This window comes from Hyperolius riggenbachi, chromosome 5 (genome assembly GCF_040937935.1).
Source record: "Hyperolius riggenbachi isolate aHypRig1 chromosome 5, aHypRig1.pri, whole genome shotgun sequence".
Lineage (NCBI taxonomy): Eukaryota > Metazoa > Chordata > Amphibia > Anura > Hyperoliidae > Hyperolius > Hyperolius riggenbachi.
Window position 1 is genome coordinate 295,768,055 of NC_090650.1, and position 16,301 is coordinate 295,784,355.

Here is a 16,301-nt window from a genome sequence, read left to right on the forward strand (position 1 = left end):
GGGCTTGATTCACTAAGACAAATAGCATGCCTTATCTGAGTTAACACACATTATCAGACATAACACACCTTATCAAAGTTAACACGCCTTATCAGAGTAGCATAGCAAGCGCTATGAACTTATGCTTGCTAATTGGCAATGACGAGAGCTCCACTCATCCTGCCCTGAGCCCCTGTGGGTTTGTAGCGCTCGCTATGCTACTCTGATAAGGAGTGTTAACTTTGATAAGGTGTGTTATCTCTGATAAGGTGTGTTAACTCGGATAAGGCATGCTATCTCTGATAAGGTATGTTAACTCGGATAAGGCATGCTATTTGTCTTAGTGAATCAAGTCCATAGTGTGAATAGACCCTTAAAAACATTTGTACTACAAACTGAGATATGGAAATTGCCATGTGTACACATACAACTTACTATAAGAAACTGTAGCTCTCATCTTTTTTCTATTAATAATCCTACCTAGACGCCTAGAAGATATATATTTATACTTCCAGAAATAATTTTAATCATAACACATCTTCTAGTCATAGCACCTCTTTTTAATTTTTTGCACCTGCTCAATTAGTTCCATACATATAATTTGAAAATGTTTCCTGGAGCTTTACAAGTTTACATCACCCAAAGGGAAATTATTGTATTTACAAACACCTTGTTAGAGCTGTCTAAAAAATGGGACTTGAAAACATAATTTCAAGGGGAAAAATTCCCAACAAAATATTTTAGCTTTCTAATATGAACTTCATTTTACATCTGTTTATGAAAGTTATCTTACCCTCAGGATTTCTGCTGCTGTGTGATGAGACTTGTTAACAATATTTTTGTCAGTCTTGAGATGGCTGCATTTGTTGGAATGTTATTATTTATGGATGAGTGTGTCAACATCATGAACCAAAACATGTGTTCAATCACTGTCACCTAACTTAATCCCTTGGGTGAAGTCAGGGCTGGTTCTGCAGAGATGTGTTGCTAGCCTCCAGGGTAGTAGCGCTTTCTGCTTCTTTAGAGGTGGTGACTAGCAGTGTTTGATGGACCAGGAAGGGTAAAAAGGGAGAACAATTGATTCAGGCAGCGGTCAATCAGGGGCTGCCGTACATACACCAAAATCTAATCCTTACTGGCCACCTTTGCCAAAATATTATGGCCTCGATTCATCGTTGTCTTTGAGATAACTTTTTCCAGTTTGTTAAATTACTGGATTCGAAGTTTATCGATTTCTAGTTGTATTCATCAAGGTTTTTGCGCATTCGGTGTGAATTCGATAAAATATTGATAACAATTCGGTAACCATTCGGTAACGTGTCGATATTTCCATTTTACAGCGGTAATTTAACACAAGGCCATAAGATTCCCATGGAATTGTGGGTAAAAAGGCAGTCCTTTGAACACTACGTAGCAACATTCTAAATAGGGCTTAACACCTGGACCAGGATTCTGGAAGGGGCTTGGGACAATCCCACAATTTCGCCAGCTGCGGCTTGATAGAAGCTTTTTCTAAAAAAATGTAGTTTAAATTAGTTAACCCTGGCACTGCCTGTGTTCTCTTACAAGATGATTCAAGAGAAATGCAGATGTCCTGTTACAGCAAATAAATCTATTCTCTTGCAAATTGATGTAGTTCTAGACCTTATTCTTGCCCTTCTGCGCCTTTGAATCACTCTCAGCTGATACATAACCACTTCAAATGGCTCCATCTTCTCTGTCAGCAATGATCTGACAGGAATAACGACAGAGCAGTGAAGGAGGTAACTAATCCTAAATGTAACGCTAAACCACGCCCACTTTCATTTTCAGGAATTGCACTTTCTTCCGTTTTATCGCATCACTAACAAATGATTACCGAATTATTACCGAATGCCGGCTAACAGCTGTAGATAAATTTGATGAATCCTGAAATCAACTTAACGAATTCGGTATTTTACCGACCTGTCGTTAACCAATTTGATAAGTCTTGATGAATCGAGGCCTATATGTGGTATAGTTTTGCTCTTGGCAGTTTACATTTATTTTTAATCATGGAAAATATATGTACCTTAGACTAAAGCTAAAATATAACTCGAAATAGCACTCTATTCAACAACTTTGCTGTGTGCACTGAGGGTGTCCTTGTTGATCCCTCCTTCCGCTCTTATAAAATGTTTCATGGTAAGGCTGTAGCTAGCCTCAGTGACATACATATACAGTGAGCTCTGAGTGCAAGGCAGTCAGCTGAGTGCGTTGAACAGGTGATTAATACGCACCACAAGGTCAAAGATATTCTGCATAACAGGATAGGTTAACAGATGGGTGCTGTCAACTGTGTGGTCCAGACTCTCAATCTCGAATGCTAAGGAATAAGTACTAACATAGTAACTAGCCTTTCAACTCACAATTTACCAATATGACATCTTCATTACTGTTCTAACAGCCTGGGTCATATGCAATTCACTTTTTCTCCAAAGTTTTCTCCTTAGAAATAAGTTTTAATCTTCTGTTTAAAATAACATTTTACCACACTGCAATCAAAAAAGTATTATAAAGTAGGTGCTAAAGTAATGTCAAAATTATGCTGCGTACTTTCTTGCTTTCTGGTGGCTTAAAGGCCTTTTATTGACAAGGTTTGAAAATATTCCCAAGGAGAAAACAAATGAGAGAAGGTGAATTGCATATGGGCCCCTTCTCAGATCACGTATATTTGGCAGCAACGCTAGTCTCTATAAAGGAACATACAGACAGATAGACAATGTGGGTGCTAATTAGTGTTGGGCGAACAGTGTTCGCCACTGTTCGGGGTTCTGCAGAACATCACCCTGTTCGGGTGATGTTCGAGTTCGGCCGAACACCTGGTGGTGTTCGGCCGAACTGTTCGCGTTCGTCCGAACGGCTCAATTCCTGGCCGAACCTGGCCGAACAGGGCCCCTGTTCGGCCGAACAGGGCCCTGTTCGGCCGAATACGGCCCCCCTATGGGGTCGCAGGCATAAGGGGGGAGCATGCCCCGATCGCGGGGGGGGTCGGAAATTCCCCCCACCCCCTCCGCTAGCGCTCCCCCCTCTGCCCGCTTCCCCATACAAAAGTTTAAGCAAAGTACCTGTAATAGTGGATGGCCTGGCAGTGGCACTGTGGAGTGAGGAGGAGGAGTCCGGAGAGTGACGCGTTGAGGGAGGCCGGGCAGCGAGCGTGAGGTCAGAGAAAGGGCGGAAGTACCACAAGGGTACTACCGCTGAACCGCCCGCTGCCCGGCCTCCCTCAACGCGTCACTCTCCGGACTCCTCCTCCTCACTCCACAGTGCCACTGCCAGGCCATCCACTATTACAGGTACTTTGCTTAAACTTTTGTATGGGGAAGCGGGCAGAGGGGGGAGCGCTAGCGGAAGGGGTGGGGGGAATTTCCGACCCCCCCCGCGATCGGGGCATGCTCCCCCCTTATGCCTGCGACCCCATAGGGCCCCCAAAAGCAGGATGTTCGGGAAGTTCGGGGTTCGGCCCGAACATGCCGAACATCTCGGCCATGTTCGGCGAACTTTCCCGAACCCGAACATCCAGGTGTTCGCCCATCACTAGTGCTAATATATATAGTGACACCTCAGATCTCTGACTGTTTCATCTTTTCAGGCTTCATCAGTGGTAAGACAGAGTGGTAAGGCAGTGCAAAAGTGATAATGAAAAATAAAGCTCCCTACCTCATCAAACATCACAACTATCTGTCAGCATTATGGCTCAGAGGGTTGTTTACTAGTGGTGTGAGAAGGAAGGGGAAGCAGACTGTGCGTGGTAGTGGATGTTACAATATGTGCTTTGGACATAAGCCTATTAAGTGCCAGAGAGACTCACAGGGGATACGCTGCTCTTACCATTTTACCCATTGCCCAGCTGTAGAATATCTGTAATTTTACAGATATTCTTCTTGCAGCTATCGTCGGCATCCAAATTACTGTATCATCCTTTTTACATGTATGCAAAATAAGAACACAGATTATTATTAATTGTTGTTAATTATTAATTAAAAAATATGTAGATTATGGCATTGGATTTAATAAAATACTTTAAATATCTGTTTTGTTTAGTTTATGTATGTTTTCTTTAAACTGAGTTTCTTGAAACGTTTGTGTCAATCATATTTGGTCATTTTATCATTTATCTCAAGATACACTGTACTCTTATATATACAACCTTATGTGCTTTTTGATTATATCAGACCAATACATGTGGCATATGGGCAACAATTGTCATGCACGGTGGTCTTATGAATTTGATTGGCTACTGTTGCCAGCCCATATACCCTTCAGTACTGCTTTAGGAGAGTTTATTTAATAGATATGGACATCCCTCTTAGTGAACTGGTGTCTAAAATTAACAATCATTGGGCTCAGTTTGGTGTCTGAAATACTTAGAACACCAGCTAATTGTTTCAAGCCTCAGAAGTATACGTGTATATGTGGGTAGACGATGGTGTACTATTCTGCTTTTAGCAGATGTAAGCACAATGTTTCAATCCCCGTCCCCTTTCCAGTAACCAGGTACCATTAGGCTCTAGAAACAGTTTCCACTGTACGCGTTTCTACATAGCCGCATCACACTGCTGCTGAATTGTAACCAATGCATGGCAATGGAACAGTTTCCATTGCGTGCTAGTTATGTGGAGCGATCAGAGAATCTGCAGCATGCTGCAGATTCTCACACGGCTGCATCCATGCCCCATCTCCTCCAGTCACTTCCGCATAGGGAGATGCGGAAGTGATGCGACTACAAGCGGAAGTGATGTGATGCGGCTATGTAGCCACACTCGCATCACTTCAAAATGGAAATGGGCCCTTATACGAATCATAGTAAAAAAGAAAAAAATAATAAAAAATAATAACAGTGCATTAGTCCTGCACTGGGTCTAGTGCAATAAAAAATTATTTTCTTGAATTCAATAAAGTTCTGTCATTTAAAGTAATGTTTTTGTTGTTGTTGCTGTTGGTGTTGGTGTTATTGTTGTTTTTGTTGTTTTAAATAAAGCACAAGCATAAAGGATTGGTGCTGAAAAAAAGATGGTGCTGAACGAAAAAAAATAAATGTTTATAACATGACATTTTGTCCAGTCCAGAAGATTGTTCATTGCACTGTATTGAAAAGGATTCCTGCTGATCATGCTCAATTTCTGTCTGCTTTTCCAGTAACACTGAGCACCTGTCAATGTCTGCAGTATAGTTATGTAGGTAATCTGCCTTCCCTTTGTGATTCCTGCTGTTCCTAATGACATCTCTTCTACTCTAATATATTTTCCTTTTTTTAAGCTCTCTGCCAACCTCCCACACCTTGCTTATTGTTTACATTTGCCCTAAAGCTTTGGTCCATTTTAAGTGTAAAAATACAAAATGGAGTGGAAAGAGAATGTGAGACATACCAGGTGTGGAGAGGGGGATATATATATATACATATATATATCTATCTATATATATATATATATATATATATATATATATATATATATATATATATATATATATATATATATATATATATATAGTATTAATGCAAGGAAAAATGCAAAAAACTAAGCTAAGCCAAAAACACATGGGATGGCCATCCCACAACACCCCACAACTCCAAACACACCGAAAAACATAACCCAGAATCCCAGAATCAGTCATGCATAGGTGATCCTGATCTATAAGCAGCAAACTGGAAGTTCATACAGCTAAGCCAGACATAGGCATGTGATGAATGTTGGATCCTCTGGCACAGGGAAATGCGCAAAGCCCCAGCAAGACACAGTTCAAGCTGATTAGTTGGTGAAACAGATGACACAAAGTATAGATGTACATTAAGTATAAATGAGCACAGATAAATACATTCTCACCACTCGACAGCCTCAGTCACTCGATGATTCAGGTAGATGACATATAATGTAAATGGCATCTAATATCACTAGGCAGATGTAGTCACACAGATGAAGATGTGAAAAGATGGCCAGGCAATAGAGTCCTGGTGGCATGCAACAACTGTGCAGTCCAACAGAGTCACCGGTAAACAGGTAGCAGGTGAGGATGCTAAGGATGAAGTGATTACCTTGAAACAAAGTCATCAGCCTCCCCCACTGTCCAGGAAGCAGATAGGATCAAAGGCTGGCTAGCAAAAAAATGAAAGTGTGGCCACACAACAGCACATGTGTATGGAAAAGCTGGTGCAAAAAGTTACAGATGGGGTGAGCAGTGACACTCCACACTCCGAGGTACAGGTGGCATGCAATAACTTACACAGTGTCCAGCAAGGTCTTGTGGTTGGAGTGAAGGAGTCTAGGCAGCATGGAAAGACAGTGTCCCATGCAGAAAATCACCTATTTAAACTCTTGATATGGAAACAGCTGAAGAGATAAATACATGTTTGTTTTTCTGTAATGTTTAACTGATCAGTAGGACTCCCATGTTTTTGATAGCTTCATACAAATATTTGCCAACTATTGTATCAAAATAAGACAGGAAATATCACTCCATGTGCAATATTATGCTCATTCAGTGTTATTTTTAGTGAGAAGGCGCTATTATTCACAGTTATCACTGGACCTGCCTTCCACTTAGTCTCTTGCAATACAAACTATATTTACAAGCTCCACTGGCTACTTCCAGCAGAATGATGCACAATGTGACAATCTCACATAATCTTAAGCTAAACTGGTCTCTTGAACATGACAATGAGTTTGCTGTGCTCCAGTGCTCTCCACAGTCCACAGTACTTTTCTGATGTGGTGGAATGGGGAATTCTCATCATGAATGTGCATCCGACAAATTTGCAACAACTGCTTGAAGCTGTCACATACATTTTCCCATCACCTTGATGAATCCATGCCATAAAGAATAGTTCTGAAGGTAAAAAGGGGTCCAACTCAGTACCTGTAAGGGGTACCTGACAAAGTGACTAGTGTGAGTACATCTTTAAAGCAGTCCCATCTACTATTTAGCAGGTAAATACTGTCATCATTGCCAGAAGCATGGCTATGGTTGGGAAGTTCTTTTGAATTCTTGACCAAACATAGCATAGTTCACAGGATTTTTCATTTTGTAAATATGTGATCACCATTTGTATGGAATCACGTACAAGTGAAACTTGAAAAATTATAATATTGTGCAAAAGTCAACTTATTTCAGTAATTCAACTTAAAGGGTGAAACTATTTTATGAAATAGACTTATTACATGCAAAGTGAGATATTGCAAGCCTTTATTTGTTATAATTTTGATGATTATGGCTTACAGCTTATGAAATCCTCAAAATCAAAATCTCAGACCATTAGAATATTAAGAAAATGTTCAATATTCTAGGCTCAAAGGGTCAGACTCTAATCAAATCGAAACACCTGCAAATTACCTGCAATTAGTCCAAAACACCTGCAAAGGCTTCCTATTCCATATATTAGTTTCACTTTTTAAGTTAAAATACTGAAATAAATGGACGTTTGCACAATATTCGAATTGTTTGAGTTCCACCTGTATTTACCTTGCAAAATGTTAACCACCCTCTATGGGCCTGATTCACAAAGCGGTGCTAACAGTTAGCACGCTAGTGAAAAGCCCTTTATCACGCCTAAACTCTGTTTAGGCATGATAAGTTTAGGTGTGATAAGTTTAGGTGTGATAAGTTTAGGCATGATAAGTTTAGGTGTGATAAGTTTTTAGGCGTGATAAGTTTAAGCACCAACTGGGTTAGCACCGCAGTGCACAGCTGATCAAAAGTTTTGCGCTAGCAAAGTCTGGTGCACTTTGCATAGAGTTTAATGGCACTGCTTTGCGTGCGGGACTTTGCGCGTGATATAAACTTATCTAAACTTATCATGCCTAAACTTATCATGCCTAAACTTATCATGCCTAAACTGAGTTTAGGCATGATAAAAATGGTTATCACGCCTAAAGTCTTTAACTGGGTTATCAACGCTTTGTGAATCGAGCCCTATGAGTCTCTGACCTGGAAAAAAGTGCATATTAGGAGTATCAGGAACATAACAACACCTATTTTGCCTAATGTTTCAGGTGATTGACTTCAAAAATATTGCAGCCAGAAGATCTGGTTTAGAAAACATTTTTTTTTTCAAGAAGAGCTCTCTCGATAAGTGTACCTTTTTGATGTTTGAAGTTATTTGCTTTGACAGGTGTACTTAAATAAGCAATTTTATTAATGTGTTATTTCCTCCATGATACTTGAGATAAACTTAACTCTTTATCAATCATGTTAAAAAGTGAAGTTTCTTTGAATACTGAACTTCCAGATAACAAATAAATCAAAGGGTTCCTTCTTGATATTTACATGCATTCATGTTTAGTACCATCTTATCACGTCATAATTAGAGTGGGTTCCCCTGAGATGGAAAGTAATTGCTCATTTTGTAGATGTGGCACTTCTGGATCAAGAAGTGATTAAAATATTTATATTGCACAGCTTGTTCAATTCACTTGTTTTATCAGATTAATTTTCTTTAATTTAGTGTACATCAGTGTTTGCACGTTTTTCTGATAAATGATACTTGAAAGAGTACAAGAGTGGATTACTTATGAGAACCACTTTAGACATTGTGTGTTTTTGCATAACAGTAATGGAAATATACTGTATATTGATAAACAGCTTGGTAGCTGTTCCTTGTTAAAGTCATTGACCTAGACAATGAATGTAATATTGTATACACATGCTGTGATTTTCTTAGTAAGCAAGGCATGTATAAATCATAGAAAAAAAAACATACGGTACTTTCTACAATATATAATTTGTTTACAAATTGGAATAATCCACAGTCTCTTAGGCCCGGTTCACATTAGCGGTGGCTATCCGGAATCGCCGTGCCGGAGCCGCACCGCATGCGGAACGGACGAAACGGACGCACGGCATAGCAATGTAAAGTCTATGCCACCGTTCACATGCGTCCGTTTCGTCCGGACCGGAGCCGGACCGGATCCGGACTCCGGCGTCCGTTCCAACATGCGCTATTTTTTGGTCCGGCTCCTCCGGCAGCCGTATCCGGGGCGGAGCCGGACTGCACCATCCGGCCAATACAAATCAATGAGAACCGGATAGCGCACAACACACTGGCTAAAAATCCGGATGTTCTACCCCACTTCCTATGAGGATTGTTGCGGTGATATTGGATCGGGGACACATGGGCAAGCATTTTGGAGTGGAGCAGCACGAGCTGGAGATGTTGGCAGCATGTTGGAGGTGGAGGTGAGTGCTAAACAGCGGAGGGCCTGATTCCACAGGTCCCCCTTCTGCTGACCTCCCAGACCCCAACATTTTTTTTGTTTTTTACGTAACTTTTGCCAAACGGATCCGAATCGCATCCTGATGAACACCTGATGCAACCTGACTGGATCCGGATCGGATCCGGATCAGAACCGTACGGTTCCGATCCGGATCCGGTCCGGATCTGGTCAGGTCATCCGGTCCGTTTGGCAGACAACCGCAAGTGTGAACGGGGCCTTACTTGGGGGTGGAGGGGAGGAGAAGAGAGGGATATCTAAGGATGCTTTGGCTTACACAATTCAACATATACAGTGGGATGCAAAAGTTTGGGCAACCTTGTTAGTTGTCATGATTTTCCTGTATAAATCGTTGGTTGTTACGCTAAAAAAATGTCAGTTAAATATATCATATAGGAGACACACACAGTGAAATTTGAGAAGTGAAATTTAACAAGGTTGCCCAAACTTTTGCATCCCACTGTATTTACCTCTGAAGGCCTAGTACTACAAAATAAAGGACGTGGAAAACATCTGGTAATAATGATTGCTGTGATTGTTTCAATTGATACATACATCAGAGTGTGGGGTTCAGATTCAGGGTCTTTTAATACTAGAATATTTTGCCAAGTTCTCCTTACCTGCTCTTGAATTGAACCAGAAAATCTTCCAGTAATACTACTCAACCACACATTCTCAACTGCATCTTTAATGGGGTTATTCAAAAACAGAACTGGCATTCTTTCTAAATATACTGTATATTCTTTCTATTCAAGAAACTAAATTAGTTTGCTACATTTAGCATAATATACAGCACAGCATTTACATGCTATTTTTAATGCATATAGCACTTGGCAACATCATTTTGTGAAAATCAGCATCTTTATGTATGTGATTGGTCTTAAAGTGGTCTGAAACTTTGACATAACATTCAATAAAAATATGTTTTCCTACTTTTCATTAATCATACAGTTATCACATTTGCTTTTGTGCATAAGTCATATTGTCTGTTTACAAATTACAAGTTTCCAAAGTATAGTTTATCTTGCCCTGAAACCTGCCATTGCATGTTATTCAAACTGCTTTTTATTGTGTATTAACATCTTCGAATTAGCTGTTCTGAGCTCTTTGTGTACTTGAAGCACAGAGAGCTTCACAGGGAGCTGCTTTTCACTTGTTACACTCTGTTTACACACATGTATCAACATTGGACTGCAAACAAAGATACTGTTATCTCCAGTTTGGATGCGGATTTGAAGCTGAATAGAAGGACAAAGTGCTTTGTTTAACCATTTCAGTGACGTTCTGCTAAAAAAAAATTCTGAGTTAGTAGCTTTAAAGCTGTGAGGAATCTTTTAGAGCAAAGTAGAAATGCTGACTTTCAGACCATTTTAAAGGACTTAGGAAGTGAAAGATCTACTCTATTTTTTACTCATCTGGGGATTCTTCCAGCCCCTAGCAGCTATTTCAGTCCTTTAACACAGCTCTGGTCTTCCTTGGTGTCCCCCTGGCCACTCATAATAATCGGCTCTTATGCGCCTGTGCGGGCACTCATGCCCACACGTCCACGTCACCTGGTGTGCTCTGGGCCTGCACACAACTACTACATAGGCGCAGTACCTGCCAGATGATGTGGACATGGCACAAGTGTCTGCGCAGGTGCAGAAGAGACAACCGGCTGGCTGGTTGTCGCACTTTATGGGCAGCCAGCGAGACATTGAGGAGGACTAGAACTGCAGTGAGGGACTGACATGGCTGCTAGGGGCTGGAAGAAACCCCAGGTGAATAAAAATAGATTAGGTCTTTCACCTCATTTTAAGGTCAATTGAAGTGAGAGGTACAGTATATGGAGGCTGCAAAATGTATTTCCTTTTACGCAATACCAGTTGACTGGCTTTCCTGCTGATTTATTGCAGGATTTGTATCAGCTGTAACAAAGAAATGTTTTTCTTTAAAGCTTAGTAAGCTGTTGCTTATCTTTTAGAGCAGAGAGGAAGTTCTGAGTTTGGGTCCACTTTAACTGTATACAGTATGTCTGTCTTGATTGCAGCTTACAGTACACCTTTAAAAAGTGTTTTTCATTTTTCTCTGTAAAAGTGATCTTTTTTCTGTCTAAGAAATTCCTGCAGTAGGAGTATTCCATGCCATACATCATGGTTCATGATAGATTTACAAATGAGAAAAGATATTTGGTTATAATAATTTAACTAACTTCAACCTTGTGAGTCTGGCATATGCTATATTAAGTCACCATTTTTTAAACCTGACAAAATCTCCTCTTTGAAAAAGCATGGGAAAAATGTTCATTTTAACAGGCTTTTGTAATGCAGGCAGGTTAGAAAGTTTTTGAAGGTTTATGATATTTATACTGTCCATAGAAAGTCTGCGTCTCTCACAGGTGTTCATTCTGCAACTTTATCTCATAGCAGATTTAGATACAAAGATCAAATTTCCAAACTCCCAGCAGTGAGACTACAAAAAAGGCAATAAAATCCTTAAGTAAAAAATGATGAAGCTTCCCACTCGTAATGAGATGCTAGTAGAAGCAGCTCTTTAGATTTCTCGTGGGGCCTCTAGTTGCCAAAGACAGACATAATATTTTCTCATTATTAGCTCTTCAGCAGAAAAAAGAAGCAGGGTATCATGTTCTTTCTGAGCACATAGAAGAAGGGGAACTTTACCACTAGTAATTCAGGGCAGCATAATGAAGCAAAAGATGGCTACGAAACTCCAAGTGATGTATAATTATATTTCCAAGGAGTAGGCTTGCATATACCCTTGGTGATCTTCATTCAAAATAACTCCTCTAGAGGACTCTGATTTAGAAAGGGGTTGAAACGCGAAAACAAACAACTATCTTTCTGAGGTTCTTTTGATTTTCCCACAACCCCAATTAAAACTTGACATGCACATTAATGCAACGGTCATTTTATTTGCACAACTCAGAATCTGACTGACTTGTTATCTTTTTTATATATGAGGCATTCACAAAAGCAAAAAGCTGCCTGATACAGCAGCTGTATTTCCTGTGCCATCTATCAAATAAATAAAGGCATCCTCAGCATGTATATTATTTGTTTATGAGAACAAAGGCTTATGAAAGACAGATTGTTGTTGGCAAAGCAATATGAGGTAATGTCAACATTGATATCTCAGAAGCTTGTCATAAAACTTTCTGGTGACATAACACACTCTTCTAATAAGTATTGTTGGTTTTTTTTGTGTTTGGGTTTTACGTCACATTCTCTCCAGACATTGTAGATTTGAGTTTGGAAATGTCACACTGCAAAGACTAGGGTGCCAAAAATAAGCTGGCAAGATTGTAATGAGCTGGGCTCCTTAGAAGCCAATCAGCATGCATCGTCAAGCAGGTACACAGTATTCTACTCCAAACACCATATTTGTGCAGCCAGAAATCAAATTGAATGTCTGTGATCACATGGGATGTTGATGACCCACCCTTTAAATACAAGCCATTTTCACACCAATCAGGGATTTCAAGCATGGTGGCTTACTACTACTGTAGTTATATTACTGTGTAATAGGAATAGTTATTTAGGATTTGTGGGGGGTAAAACATCAACCTGCATACATTTGATTGCTCAGAGTGGTTTATTTAACTGCATTTAGAACAGGCGGGTGGTGAATTCTGCAGATTTTCAAAGATTTTATGTCAACATTCACTGTTAGCATATCCTTGCTCTGTTGGGCTCTCACAGATACCTTTAGACCACATTACACAGGCAGGAAAACACTGAAGCTGTGACAATCTTACCTTCCAGCGGCAGGTCCTGCGATGTCTTGGACGTGGTCCATGCTGCTGGCGAAGCTCCCACACTGACATCTTCCGGCGGCTTCCTCAGCTCCCCTGCGGCCGTGAATTCTAGAGCACGCATGCGCAATGTGTCCAAATGGACGCGCGCGAGACCTGAAAGGTCTTATAGCTTAAGGAGGCGAGTTTGAGCAATGTCAGCGGTGATGTCATTTTGATGACATCATCATGCAGAAGGTGCTGCTAATTTGGGAGTGGTTTCTGGGATTGTGTATTGTGTATTTAAGGCCAGAGCTCTCAGTTGCTCACCGTCCTTGATACTAATCAGTTTGCTGGTTCTTTGCCTAGTTAGTGAGTTTTGAGAGCTACATTTATATATCGTTCTTCAGCACGATATATATGTACTCAAGTCAGTCAGTATCTATTTTGTAGTTACATTTTGTAATATTATCATATCGAAATATTATATTGAATTAACATCATATTGTCTATTTATCTGTGTACCGACCTCTTGCCTGTCTTGACCTCGCTCCTGTCTTGTCTTTCTGTTTTACTGCCATCTGATACACGTGTTGACTCGGCCTGTCCCTGACTATTCTACTGCTAAATCCTACCAATTCGACTGACATCTGATTCACATGAATGACCCTGCCTGTTTACTGACTCTGAATTTGCCTAAACGACTTTGTACCTCGATACTTCTGACTTTGTGTACGACTTCGGCCTGAACTTGACTACGCTTTACTCACTACTTTTGAATCGTACTAGTTACGCTAACTCATAATGTATCAGCGTGATAGAAGCAATACATATGGGTACAATTCACAGCCCCACCCTAAGCACCCATGTTAATAGTGGCAGTAGTAGATATGTAGTGGAAATCTGATTCCGCTAAAAGTGGTCACACACGATACAATAAAATGATCCAATTTTATAGCAATTCGATAAAAAAGATCAGATTTCCCAAAAAATGTAAAGCTTTCTCATTTTTATTCGATAAAAGTTGATCGGGAATGGTGGATTTTTCTGATTCATTTTTACAAAAATTGAATGGTGTGTGGTAGATTGTCAGTTTTTTAATATAATGAATTTTCTCAGAGTTTCCAATCATTTTTATCATAATTGAGGAAAAATTGAACATATGTGTGTGGTACATTGGTCAGATTTTTGAAATGTTACAGTCAGTCAGAAAAATTAATTGCAATTCTTGAATTGAACAGATATATTTAAAAAAGTGTATGGTGTCTGACCACCTTAAAGGTGGGCAAGATAGCAGTAGTGGAGTTGTATCAGGACCCTGCTTCTACCACAGGGTGGTAAAATGGTGGAGGAACTCTGCTTTTGCTACCGGGGGGTGGGGCAAGGTTAGTATTAGGCATAGATGTGGGAAGGGTAGTGTGTTAAGATGCAGGGAAAGTTAGAGTGAGAATAGGATAAGATATGCCGATAGTATGATCCAGTCACCTTACTACTATCAATAACAGGTGATAGTAGAATATCAGTAAAATAACCAATATTTTACTATTGCTAATATCATCTTGCGCCCATTTTTCCTTGGTGAGCTTGGTAAATACTACATGGTAAACACTAGCATAGAATTGTCTAGGATTTTTAAACAACCTTTCCATTTGATTGTCCTATATTATGCCATTACCTTGACAGTGGTTATGTGAAGTGGGGTTTAAACTTGAGTTGAGTGACCCCTTTTTATCACCCACTCACCCACACGTACCCTTTTTAGGCACAATCTGAAAATGCACCTCTTCAGGCAAGCATACTCTCCAACCTAGGACTTTTCGGCCACTGACCATCATTTCTACCATCTCATACACAGCTTCCCTTTACCTACCATCCTATCCAATAAACCTTTAGACTGTAAGACCTTTTGGCCTGGGCTCTCTTTCCCTTTTGTCTCACAGTGCTGTGTAATATGTGTGCATACCTCCCACCCCTGTGTAAAAATCTGTTGTTGATTTATTCATCAGTGGTAATCCACCATTGTCTTGTATTAACTGTTGTATTTCTTATTTTGTTGTTATACCCCGTTTGCTGTTGTACAGCGCCATGGAAGATACTGGCACTATATAAATCAATAATAATAACAATAATAGTTAATCACTTGTGATCTGTGAATACCAAAAGTGTAATTGTTAATTCTAGACATGATATCTTCTAATATTTTCAGTTCTTTAACCATTTTAGCCTGCTGGACATGATTGTCACATCCAAAAGGCTGGTGCTGCATGCCCCTGCACACTCCCGTGCCACCACCCGTTAGCCCTGAGATCAATGAATGGGAACATAGTTCCCATTCATTGATCTAAGTATCCGGTAGAATGACCGACGACTTCTTTGAGAAGCCGCAATCTTTCTGAAGTTTCCCATCCTCATTATACTTCCTGGAAGCGAGAGTGCACGCTTCCAGGACCAAAACAAAAAAATTTACCAAATAGTAAAACTACATCTACATAAATGTTTTTTTATTAAATAAACACACATTTTTAAATGTAAAATTAACTGTTTACCTCCCACTCCAAAAATTACCCAAATAAAATTTTTAATGAAAAAAAATGTACAATTAAAAAAACAAAACAAAACCTAAATAGTTACCTAAGGGTTTGAACTTTTTGAAAATGCATGTGAAGAGGGTATATTACTAATATTTTTTAAAGTATAAGCTTGTAAATAGTGATGGACGCAAAACTGAAAAAAATGCACCTTATTTCCAAATAAAATATTGGTGCCATACATTGTGATAGGGACATCATTTAAATGGTGTGATAACCGGGACAAATGGGCAAATAAAATACATACTGTAACAATTGGTGTCAGAGAGAATCTGATTATTGGTGATCTGCAGTATCACCAAGAATGCAGATATATACCCGATTATTGATGATCTGCAGTATCACCGATAATCAGATATATTGCTAACCTCTGGACACCTATGGATATGTGAGTGTTTGGTGTAACAGTAATACTTTGAGTGATGTACCTGCTGAGCAGGCAATAGACAATATAGAGACACTGCTCTGAGAACACAGGAACCTTCCAGCAGCCTGAGGCTCTCCGAGGGGAGGAGGTAGGCTGGAGACGGGAAGGGCCTAGGAGTGAGTGACACCTAAGATGGATGTCACTATCTGATCTGGAGACTATCTCTTAAAGGGGAGAGATAGCTCTCGAGGTCGGGCACGCCGGGTCGGCAACACACTGACAGATAAAGTACAAAGACAGAAGGCTGATTCGGTATCAAAGTCAAGCAGGGTCTGGCAACGGAATATCAGATATACGAGGTACCGAATCAGAAGACAGAAGAGTAGTCAGAAAAGCTATAAGTCATAACATAT